The sequence below is a fragment of the Chamaea fasciata genome, unplaced genomic scaffold, assembly GCF_029207755.1.
Source record: "Chamaea fasciata isolate MVZ Bird 193981 ecotype frontalis unplaced genomic scaffold, bChaFas1.0.hap1 SCAF_3, whole genome shotgun sequence".
Classification (NCBI taxonomy): domain Eukaryota; kingdom Metazoa; phylum Chordata; class Aves; order Passeriformes; family Sylviidae; genus Chamaea; species Chamaea fasciata.
The window spans coordinates 25,818,221-25,830,962 of NW_027094088.1; positions in this window are offsets into that span (position 1 = coordinate 25,818,221).

Consider the following 12,742-nt stretch of genomic DNA (forward strand, 5'->3'; position numbering starts at 1 on the left):
TCACGTCCACATTTTGGTTGCTGGCTAATTAAAATGCTATCTTCAGGCAGCCAGCTGATGCTTTCCTCATGCCTGCTGCATTTATTCTGTGTGATTCAGAGAGTGGAGGCACTATGAAAGGCAGAAAAGGGTGCCCTGAGCAGACACAACAGAAAACCCCACTGGCAATGGAATAAAGGCTGCTTTTGGTTGGAAACCTTGTCTGTTTCTCCCTTTTAGCACCTGCTAGCTGGTTTAACTCCTTGTTGCTGATGTCTTGTGTTTATCAGGTCTGTAAGTCAGCTAGGCCTTGTTTGGCTCCACCACCACTTAAAGTGTCTATGTTAGAAATGCCTAGAAATATCCTGTCCTTCAGCATGGTCCCACAAAGGAAATATATTTCACAGGCCATGTCCTCCACTGTCTGCCCATGGGACCTTTGGTACTGAGAGATGGGTATTTTTATAGTAGTCCATGTGGTGAGTGTGCAGGCAGTCTCTGTGCTTGAGATGGCTGCAGTTCAAGGCTAATCCAGATCATCCAGCACAAAGTCTGCAGTCCTGGTCTGGGCAAGCACCGTGCTTGCTCCCAGCTCCCAACTTGGGGCCAGGCCAGTGTGGCCCTGGTGGCACTGTGCCACCCCACAAGCAGCTGCTGGCCCTTGCTGTGCCCCACAGCACGTGACACCCTGCATAATGGGGTGGCTGAGCTGCTGGCCATCCCAGAGCAACCAGGCACTCATGCCTGGACCTCCAGCCAAGTACCCCGTATCTTGTAAGAGGTGGCGAGTTGTGGATAAGAGCAGGGAGGTGATATCCCCTGCACAGCAGTGAAGGAGGGTGTGAAAGGAATGCAGAGAGTGCCTGATCACAGCTTTGGGCAAGGCTTGCCCTTTGGTGTGTGGAGGTGGGAGGACCCCAGGGGCTTTGCATCTTGAAGGGGAGAAGGGTCACGTTCTCCTTCAAATGTCAGAGGATCGCTGGCTGCCTACGTCAGGGTAGTATCTCCAGAGGTGCAACTCACTGTCTGTGTGAGGTGATTACAGACACATAAAGGCAAATGGGCTTGTTGGGTAAGTGCCACCTGTTTACCTACTCAAGGCTGGCTTCCCAAGGCCAAAAAAGCCTTTCCATAAGGATTTCTTTTAACTTGCTGCCTGAGCTGCCTCCATACATCCAGGTGAGCAACGCTGCCCATCCACGACTGAGAGATGTCAGGATATGTCTTCGGTTCTGGGCTATACCTGAACATTGTGACACGGGGCTAATCTTGCTGGTTCATGCTTTATATTTTTACCTCTCTTTTTCAGATGCCCCAAACACTTCTTTGGGCATGAAAAAAAAGCCCCATCTCTCCCTAGCCTACATATGCCCAAGCATCTCTTTAGGCATTGGGGCTGCCCACTGCAGCCAGCTGTTGTAGGGTTCTCTGTGTGTTTAGCACCCAGGTGCCTCTGCTGCACAGCCCACCACATTGCCCATCTCCTGGCCAAGCCTGGTGTGTGCAGCAGGGAGAAGGCATCCTGCCAGCCTGATGCCAGCACAGGAGGGCTTTACTTTGGGACTTGCTTTGACACCTCCTTTGTCAGCTATTCCGAGAGTTGTTGGTGCACCCCATGTTTGGAGTGTGTTGTGTGGTAGGACCCAGGCTAGGGAGGGCATCTGGCTCTGCTCAGCCCCCTGCCAGGACTGGTGATGAGTGTCAGTTCCTGCTGAACACCCCCCAGGGAGGCTCACATAATCCCAAAACAATCTGGGATGCAGGTCAGGACGCCTTGCTCCCAACATGTGTGATAGCTTCGAGGTGAAAAGCTTTGGCCCCAGACGGCATCACCTCTGAATCTCGGTCAAATGGGTCTGTGGTGAAGGAAGGGTGTGATTGATGCAAGCCCTTGAGCTCTTGTAACCCTCTTCAATAGGAGTATTATCTAAGGGGAGTTAAAAGGGGGAGATCTCTCACCCCTTAGCTGCAAGCCCTACTGACAGCTCAGGAGAGGCAGCACAAGATGAGCGAAATTATCAACTTATGCAAGTAATTCAGTTCCATCACCTCTTCAGAGATTTTAAGGCCTGAGCCTTAAAATCACCTTCGTTTGCCCATAACTTCTTCCTGAGCCATGGTGTACCCTTTGGAAAGGTGTTCAAGCTGCCATCTCACTGCCTGGCTTTCCTGTCCTCTCACCTACAAAGAAACTGCTGGCAATGGATCCAGCCGGTGTCACAAACATATAGATACCAGGGAGTATATGTTTGTGTCATTGGCCTCTTCTCCAGAAGCAAGACTCCCACCAGCATCCCTCTCTACTCTTCCTTCTGTCCTCACAAGAATGCGGAAGCAAAAGCCCCAGTAGGGATTTATGATGGACTGATTCCTTTCAAAGAAACCCCTCACCTGGTTCTCAGATGCCTGTGCGGATACCAACTTCTTGAAATGCAATTTCCTGATCATCTCTGTTTTTTTTCTTGACAGTTCCAATTTGTCTATTCCCCCTCCAAGTCCCCTTCCTCGTATTGGGCAGCTTGCTGGAGAGTTCAAGTCTTCTTTTTTGCACTGCAAGGACCTCACATCTGGGAGAAGCAGCCTGAAGACTCCTGAGCAGATTATGTTTGTTCAAAGGTGTTGTTGCCCCTGGGGATAAGAAGCTAACTCCTACTTAGTTTGATTTATCTCACTATTGGTAGTATGGTGAATGGGGGTCAATGGCACGGGATATCATTATTTCCAGTCTTCACAGGCATAATAAGTTATGAATCATAGGATCATCCTGAGTTATTCAGTGACTAATCTGAGGCTGTTCGTGAGGCTGAGGGCCAAATACTTGTTGCAGTATTGGCCTCCCAGAGCTCTGTGTTGTGGATGTGCAGTGTAGACCCAGTCAATAACACAGTGCCTGGGAGAACTGGCTGAGCTGCCGGAGGAGGTGCTGATGAGTCAGGGAGTGGCACTGCCCTCTGCACCAGTGCCCCACTGGGGTGGCTGGATGTACAGTGCAAGTGGCTGTGACTTTTGTGAGTCACTTTGTGGGACTGAGGGTGATCCACACCCTTGCTGAATTGTTGGGACCAGCCACAGACCCAGAGACATCTCAAGAGGAACAATTTGTGGGTTTAGGTTGTCTTGTTAACCATCTGCTGCTGTCCTGAACAGCCTAACCTGTTGCACTGCCTGGACTCTGTCCTTATCTTAACCTTCTCTTTCGTCTGACTTAATTTCACCCTTAAGTTTGCAAATGTGTCAAGTAGGTGTGTTCCCTTTCTCTCTGACGCAGACCCTCATTTGCTTGTGGAGTCTGATTACGTTTCCGCTGGAGTAGTTTCTTGGCCAGTGACATAAAATGGATCTTTAAATGCCATGGTGTCAGCTCATCAAGCTCTGCCCTCTATCATCCCTCTTTCTTATATCCCACCACCTTTCATATATAAAAGTAATACTCCTTTCCCCTCAAGTGTTATCTACTACTGAACACGCTCAAAGGTGAATCACTCCAGAAACACAGAAGAGACGGCTGGCTCTCAACACATCCCCTTATGTCTCTCTCTTGATGCAGCTCTCCATGGTTGCTCCTTCTCAACCTCTTCTGGCAGTTCTGCTTTCCAGGGTTGTCCCCTCCCACTGCAAAGCAGCTTTGCCCCAGATACATTAGCTTATCTTTTCCCAAGTTAAATCTCATTTTGTTTCCTGCTCATTTCTAATCTCTCTAAATCCTTTTGGAGGATTTCTCAGTTTGCTCTGGAATTTGCAATCACTTCTGCCGGAGGTGCCAGCTCGGGGAGTTCACGGGAGAACCTTCTCCGTGGTGCTGCTGAGTCGGGAGGGTGTTGTGGCTGCTGGTGCTGGGGTGGTGGTGCCCACGGAGTGGATGCAGTGCGGTCCTGCACGTAGCTGTGCTCAATCATCTGGTGAGCCGTGTTTCTGCCTCACCATCAGATAGGGGTTGCCTAGCACAGCTGAAGGAACCGTGGGAGTCAGCGAGTCCTGGTCTGTAGAACAGAGCAGAGGTGTGGGACGAGAGGGAGCTGAGTTCAATTCCCAACTGGATCACTGATGCCTTGCTTTCCCTCCTTTGCCTTGACTCCTCCATGCATAAGACAAATCCCATCCGCTTTGGGACCTTTGACAGACACCAAGTGCCATTTACTAATTCTTATTTTGTATCCAGTTAGTAGAAGGCTTCCCATCTTTCTGAAATGGTTGGGGTTCTCTGTATATTTTCTCCCAAAGCAGGTATGTCATTGGCCCCTCACCACGCAGTGCCAGTGGCAGTAACAGCTCCCTGCTCCTCTCCATCATTCGAGAGAGAACCTCAACAGGTATTTGGGTACCAACAGCATGTCCTTCCATCTCTGGTATTTAGGAAGGAATAAACAGGATAGGGGAATAGAAGGGAGGGGGAACAACAAGGCACAGGGCAGAGCTCAGGAGGGGCTTTGTTGGCTGGGAGAGGTAGGACATAGTGCAAAGGCAATGAGGATGGAAGGTGAGGTGGGAGAATGAGGAGGAGTAGGCTGGCTGTGTCTCAGGTGTGGGGTGGGGCAGGTCTGAGGTTATCTGGCAGCCCCGGGTGCAGGGAACCCTCCCAGTTATGAAACCTCTCGCACTCCCATGGACATATTTCTCACTGGTGTGAATTTCTTTGAGTGCTGGAAAACTCATAGTGAGGGTTTGCAGGAAGGCCTGAGCTTCCATCCTCCCCAGCACCTGATGCACCTTCCCTGGGCAGCCTCTTGGCCTCTCCCAGCCACAGAGAGCCCTGCCTCAGACAGGGGGGTTGTGAGATCCTGTAGCTGTTGACTATGCAGATGAAAGAGGCACCTGCTAGAGTCCAAGATGGCCAACGCTGAGAATCTTGTGCTACTTGCACCAGCACAAGACCAGTGTGGTGTGAAAAACTACCTGCTTTTAGCCAAACCAAAAGATTTTGGTCTTTCATGCTCCTGAAGATATGAAATCCAATATGACCCAAATATACTTAAAAGCTCAGAAGACAAATGTGCCCAGATTGCATTAGTTTTCAAAGTGCTGTGAGGTTTAGCTGGCCAAGTGGTTTGGCAGTAGTGGCTTTCCTTCCCAGCCTTGAATCCTGCCAGTGAGTCCCATCAGGCATGCTTCAGACTCTGCTCCTCAGGCTCTTGCCATATCCCTTTACATCCACGTTCCACCCTATTTTTAATCCACTCCTCATCTTCTGGTGTTGTCAATCTCAGACCTTTCCTAAGCCTGGGAGGGAGTTGTATCCTTCCTTGAGCTGACAAGGAGACATCCTTGTCTCGCTGTGGATATTTTACAGTTTCTCGCCCAGTTTTAAGTCACTTGAGCTTTATTTGCCTCTTGGGTTGTAAATACACACAGACCCCAGACATCCAATCAGGAGCATCCACAGCAACTGCTAAGTATTTTTTTTTCCCAGAGGGGACCTTCAGGAAACGGTGGTGAAGAGGTGAAGTTCCAGCTGTTCTGTGCCAGGATACTCACCTTCCGCCTATCTGGGGGCCATTTCAGAGGGTTGTTACACTGCTTCTCACCAAAATATCTTTACATCCCCTTCAGGCACCCCAGACATCCCAGCACCATGAGCCAAACCCATTAGCTCCTCATCCCCAGTGTCCTGGGATCGCTCAGAACCGACCAGAGCGCTGGCACCCTGCAGCTTCCTCCCTGGAGGCTCTGCTCCGAGCAGCAAGTTTTCACTTTTTCTTTAATCACATCACCAAGTTTTAATGCCCAGCAAGAACTTTGACCCTTATCCAGGGATTAGTTGTTATCCTTAAGAGCTTTCTGTGGCGAGCCTTATAAAAGAACTCCAGCTTTGGAGAATGCAAGCAAATCATGTCCACTGGGTTAATTTTCTTTATTAGCTGACTACCTCATTTTTCCATCCACAGCTCTCAGATACTGTCTCCTTGCTCCTGTAGGCTGTTCCCATCAGTTCACAGGAAGTTCACTGCTGGGATTCTTGCTAGCACCAAGCCACCCTTAGCAAGAAGGGGAAATCTTGGCTTTGGTGAAATTAAGGGGAAAATTCTATGTTCCCTCATCAAGTTGTTTCACATCCCACCCCAGCACAATTAGGCAGTGATGGAGGGCTGCCAGACAGATCCTGTAAAGAGGTTTGATGTTTTAAATAGGGGCTGTAGAGGCAGCTGAGGTTAAGCAGAAGTAGCAAAATCCATTTGGCTGGTTAGCAAGTTTCTTCATGAAAAGAAATGTGGGCATCTGTGTGTCTTTCCTCGTATCTCTACGATAGCCTATTTCAAGTATAATCCTGTTTCCTAAGCAGGATTTCAGTAAGGGGAAATTCTGTTCGGGTTATTGGCTGTTATTTTTAATGTGTGTGCAAGGTACACAGATGCGGGAAAACCAGGAGCACAGGGTGTTTTGCTCTGAATAATTAGAGGCAGGATTCACAGGTATATTCTGGCTGCTTTCAGCCTTTCCCGTGACAGAAAGCAGCTGCACACCCAGCATTAGCCAATCTGCTAATAGGCTGTGTCACAAGACACAGCATCACCATGTCTCACAAAGCAACTGCATTTTCCTCCCTAAGCTTATTGTGTGAAATATCACGGGAACACCACCAAATCGTGTTCCACAGACCGTTCCAGACTAAACATCCACGGCCCAGCTCCGTGACCCAGACTGAGGGTCCTTGAAGGAGGAGAGAAGGCACCTTGCTTTTGCTGTGCTGAACAAGGGCAAGAGGTCTGTGCGCTCGTTCAGCATCTCCATGCAAACCTGCCTGTGTGGACAGACTCTAATGCATTCAGAGACTCCTTGTTTTCTTCTTCAGATGATAAGTGTGTGAACATGCTAGTGACAAAAATCTTTTCTGTGGATACCTCTGAACTAGATCCTTGGCTCTTTTTATCCAATCAGCCCAGAAGACACCAGGAAACAGTGGATCCTTGGAGCCCGGGGTGCTGGCTAGCACTGGATGACTGGTCTCTAACTCACTGAGGGTGAGAGGGTGTGAGTAAAGATGGAAGACAGTGTAAGGATGGGAAACCTGCTTGGACAATACTACAGAGAACGAAAGGAGTTTTGGATAGGATCTCGTAGCCAAGACAAACCAAAGCTGCAGCATCTACGGAAGATTCTTTTTGCCAAACCCTTTGTTTTGTCTTGATGTAAAAGAAACTAGAAGTTGTGGTTTTGTGCATTACAGGTGGTTCTGTACCTTGATATTCTGCCAGAGCTGGGAGTCTTGGGTTGACTTCCCAGCTCTGTCCCTGGTTTCCTAATCAGTGCAGTGTCAATCACTACTCTGGTCTGTGCCTCAGTTTCCTCAGCTGTTAGTGGTGATAAGAGTACAGTGATGATAACAGTACTCAGCTGCCCTGGGGCATGATCTGTAAGTGAATTAACAGCGAAGAGTTAAAGAAGAATTAATTGGTGGCTTCTGTTGAGAGCTCAGAGATTCCTTGATAGTGGGCAGCAAGTGTGGAGCAGAAGTTTGTGTGCTGTGCAATGCACAGCTCCTGCTCACATCACAGCCTGTCCCTGGGCCTTTGCTCCTCCTCACTGCCTGGCTCCAAAGGAAAGTCACGCTCCGATTAGAACAAGCACTCATCAGTCACGTAATGTTATTTCCAGGTGTGCAGCAGGCTATGTGGGCAGGGTGGAGCAGCTTCCCAGCTGCAACTCGTCTTCCCTTGAAGCAATATGTAATGAGATAATCCAGGCCTAACGTTTTCTGGGAGACCCCTGCGTGTTGCCTGTGATGACAAAGAGAAAGGAAAAAATTAGGAGAAAAAGTGAAGTGGGATGTTGCTTGTAGCACACTCGTGCTGTAGCGTTTTAACCGTAAACTGGTAAAAACTAGAAAGCACAGCTCTTCAGGACAGAAAACTGGAGAGTGGGAAGCATCACATAAAATCTGCTGGGAGGCTAAGATCAAAAACTGGAAAGAAATGTCTGCTGAAAAATGAATTTGGCCTCCAGCTCCAGAGTATGAACATGAGTCTGGGGAACGATAACAGCTTATTAGGTTGCAAGTTTTTTCAGTCTCTGAACCCCTGCCCCTCTTTCAGGGCTGTTTCAGAGCTTTTCAGAGAAGTTGAGTATGCAAATCTTTGCAGAACACCCAGCAAAGTGTCCTACTTCATAGATTCTTCTGGATCACTGAGATGTAGTAATGAAGTCTGTGGAGATCTCTGGAACATAAGCAGTAGATCACCCTTGGTGAATCATTTCTCCTCTCTACGTGTCAATTGCCTTTCCTGTGAAACAAGGATGTTAAAAACCAATGTCGTCCTAAACAGCAGCTTGGTGCCTAGAGCCTGGCAGGGACTATGGGGCAGGAGCCAGGGGCAGGGACAGAGCAGGTATAATCCTGTTTATTACAGAGCAGGGGGGCCACAGAGAGGTCTGAGAGAGGCCCCAGGAGACCAAGACTCCTCACGGCTAGAGAATGGTGCCTCAAGTGCAGCTGAATGCAGGTGTTGGGAAGAAGGCGGGTGCTCAGGACTGGTGTCTGCTCTGCACTCATTTGCACAAAGTGCACTGGGTGTTACAGCATCACTCCGAGGTGCTGGGGTCCCCCAGTCCGTGGGGGCTGTCCTGTGTCTCAGCCCAGGATGTACACTTGTAACTCACTCCTCTGCATCCACAGCAGGTCCTTGAGGCAGCCAGGTCCCTTCTCCCCATGGGTTCTGCCTCCAGAGATGGAGCCTCTCTCCCATGAGAATGGAGCAATGTGGCAATGCTCTCAGACCTTGGCTCGTAACAGCAGTAACCTCCGAGCTGCTGACTGTTGCTCAGCAATAAACACCACTCGTGCTATTAATAAACACTATCTGTCAGCCTTGGTATTTTTAATGCCGGGACACTGTGCCCTGGCATGCGGAGCCACTTGGAGACTGAAGGCCGGATTCAGAGACAAACCTAAACTGCTGCAAGGTTCTCCATTGCGCAGCCCTGCAGCCCATGCCTGTTGCAGGGTGGAAGGTCCCTGTTCTCCTTGGTGTGTTAGACAGGATCCAAGTTCTGCCCCACAAGGGATTTCCCCTCCTGTCCTTTGCAGTCCCAGAGCAATGACACTCACAGGCTCTACTCACTGTCATAGGCTGGGATAGATCTAACAGGATCTCTGGACCCGTGTGAGTCACTGAAAATACTTCAGCTTTTATCCCGTGATGATGTGCCAGTAGATTCAGCTGAATCAGCAAGGGAATGCTGTCGACTCACACTGTGTCTTTGGACTCACAGTCCTGCTGTAGGAGGTTTCACACACCAGACCTTGAGAAGTGCTCCCAGTCCACAGAGGTTGTCGAGAGAGTCCTGATGGGGTAGGTGCCTCTGAATGATGCACACGGATACTGCCTGCCACGAGATCTCTCAACCGGTAGCTTGGAAGACAAATAAGAAGGAAAAGGAAAATGAAGCGTTTATGGGGGCTGATCATGTTGTACTGAAGCTCTTGGCTGCTTCCAGCTGGCTGCGGTGTGAGCCATCCCTGCATCGAGCTGGTGTGTTCTCTGCTGGGGTTAGTCCGTGCCCAGGCTGCGCTGAAGGGCAGTGGTGTGGAGCTGCGGCGAGGCTGCATGGCTGGCAGTCCGATGCAGCAGGAAAGAGCTGGGTTCACCTCCAGCCCCAGTGTTTGGTCCTGGCAGCGGGGCTGGGGCTGGGGTGGTGGGTGTGCGGCAGCGCTCAGGGGCAGGGAGGGATGCAAGTGATACCAGAGGGGAGCAGGGCGGCCCCGGCGCTGCTGCTGCTGCTGCTGTGGACCCCGGTCCTGGGGCTGGCTGGGGCTGCACCACAGGGCTGCTTCGCCCTTTGCCACCGCCGCAAGAGCAGCCGTGGAGGGTTTTTGAGGGGCGGTGGGAGAGGAACGCCGAGCAAACAGTGAGCTGGCCGAGCAAACAGCGGCCGATGTGAAACAATCGCGTCCCGTTCTGCTAAAGCTCAGCAAATACTGCGTAAGACCTGCTGCTGGCAGTGGTGCTTGCCCTAGTCATCAGGTAGAGCGCTATCAGAGGGCAGATACAGAACAACCTGGGGAGTCAGGGAGAAGTTGTGCAAGAGAAAGCTGTGGCCAGCATGACTCAACACTCATTAGTAGCGGCACACCTACGAGAAGCCCATTAAAACTGAAAGGAAGAAGCTCAAGTACCTTATTTCTTCCCTTTGTTGTAAATAATCTCTTTTATCACACGCACATCGGTGTCAGCAGAGACAGCAGCAGAGAGAGCAGCACTGTGTATTGTAATCCCCTCCCAGCTCTGCCTGGGCCCTCTCTCCTGCCCCATGGTCCCTACCAGCTCAACTCCAGGTCTCACAGAGCTCCCCACACTGGCTTGTCAGTGGTTTGATCCAAAGCCCATTTCTCACCCACTGCCGTGGACTCTGCCTTCTTTACAGCCATCCACCCTGATGTGTGCAACCCCTTACTGAGGCCGAAGTAGCCGAAGGACGGCGCTGCCCTTGCGCTGTGAACCACCCTGCCCTGGGCTGGCAGTGCCCATAGTGCAAGTGTAGATCTGCACCTGGGAGATGCCCTCAGCTTTTAGGGTTCAAGCTGGGCTCTCTGAGCACCATCCACCTGCCACCTTGCCCTGGCCTGCTGACTGGTTTCTTGGACGTGCAGTTGAGGAAAGCATCCAACTAGGGAGGGAGGAGACTTCTATATGTCTAGGTATAGATACCCTGACCTAGGGGATGTGTGCAGAGGGGAGATATGAGCAGAAACTATGTCTACAGTACACCTGACAGTGGTCACTGGGACATCACTGGGAAACTGACTTCGTTTTTCTGCTCCTATTAAAGGCAATAAAGCATAGATTTACATTGAAGTGCTCAGTACACAGCTGTAGGACTGGCTGTGGAGCAAAACTCCCTTAAGTCACTTCTCTGTTAGTGTTTTACAGGGAGATAGCTAAACCCAGCCATCCCTTGCATATGTGTGCATGGCATTCCAGTGGGGTAATTGCATTTTGGAAAACACACCCTGATGAGATTGGGTTTTAATCTGAGTTTTAACCTAGTTTTCTGCCTTACAGCATTGTTCCCAGTAGTGGCATGGCACTGAGATGTCTGGACTGCACACCCCTCTTAGACCAAGCTTGGCTGTCTGCTGCTGCTGGTGCCCATACTCTCCCATTACTCTCCATCTAGTTTAAAGATAAGAGATGTCTTCTCAAGCCATTCCCATGATTTTGGACTGCTCTTTTGTCACTTTATGTCACTGCCAAACTCTCATTGCATCCTCTACTCCAAATCCACCCCAAGTGTTCCCCTTCTGCCCTGCTGCTTCTAGTATGTCTGATCTTTTGGGCTGGCTGGCTGGTCTGCACTAAGGTGGGCAGCCCTCTTGCAGTTTTGAAGAAGGCACCTCACTGCAAAGGCAGAGGCTCTGGAAGGTGTGCTGTGTGCTGCAGTGGGGACAGACGGTCCCAGCCCTCTGAGTCAGAGTGGCTTTGCTGTCCTGCAAAGGAGACAGTTCATCCTGCCCCATCCTTCCTCCCCTGTGTCCCTTTCCCATCCTCACAGTGCGCACAGCAAGTCTTTTGGAGGGGTATTCTCTCTCAGAAATACCATCTTAGGCCTACTGTCTTTTATCAGATTCAGATTAAGCTTCTTTCTGCTTTTCTCTTTTTGCTGTTGACACAAAGAAGAGTGATACCCCCACAGGGGAGGGTCCGGATGTGCTCCAAATGATGTCAACTTTGATTTATTATTGTTTAATATCATGTTGCTTACTCTTGCCATTTCATGGAGTTAGCTCGGTTTGGGAAAGACTGCTATTCTTTGGACAGGACAGATGGTTTGAAAATTAATTTTTTCCCTTGCCTAACTAAATATCCAAGGCAGGCTGTTCTGTCATCAGAGCTTTGCTTAGGCAAGATCTTTCCTTGGCAGAAGTGATGGGGGAGAAAGGGAGGATAAGGAAGAGAGCAAGAGGGGGATGTGTGTGCTCTACCACAGTTGAGGTTTCTCAGTTTGTCACCTTGTCTCCCCTCCACAGAAACTCCGTCCACTCTTGCCAGTTTCCCAGTGTTTTAATTTGAAGTTACATCTGGGATGGGGCCGCTGCCAGACGTTGGAGGGAAAAGGGGCAGGAAATGCATCTGCAGGTAATTACAAAACAACCTGCTCAGATATGCCATTTTGTCCCTGTCAGTCAGGGCTGGCTTGTATTTTGGAGGAAGAGGGCTTAGATCTCTTACATTTTTTATTCTGTCTCATGTTAGAGATGTTCTTTTTTATCCATTGAAACATCTGATCCTTTCATGCTTCCTGCAAAGCTCTTGGCCTCTCTGATGACAATGATTTCCATCTGTGCTCTCACTCAGATCGTTTCCAGGCTCCTTTTGGTGAGCATGTAGATTCACAGGGATCTGGGCTCCCGTTTTGTGAATGAGGTCAAGGGAAGACTGCTTGAGCCCTTGCTGCCTCTCCAGCTCCACAAAGCTTGGCTCCCTGTCCTGCAATGGGCCTGGTCAGTGTAGATGGATCCCCATCAGGATAGCTGGGTTATGTTGCGCTTCTTGCCAGGGTGACGAGCCAAACTGGTGAAGTGCTCAGAGCAGGGAGAGGAAGACTTCAGGAGAGGAAGGCTCCCAGAACCACATGCTCAAGCGAGCCCTAGCCAGAACCCTACCTGACACACACTTTACTTTTCCAGTGTCCACCAGGAAGAAAAAGAACTCTGCATTTGTTGCCACTACCACTTTTAGTATGCAGCTCTCAAACACATAGACTTATATAATCTCAAAATGTTTGCTTATTTTGTTTGGCATGAATTCTAGAGGACATAACTGTGGTTTTC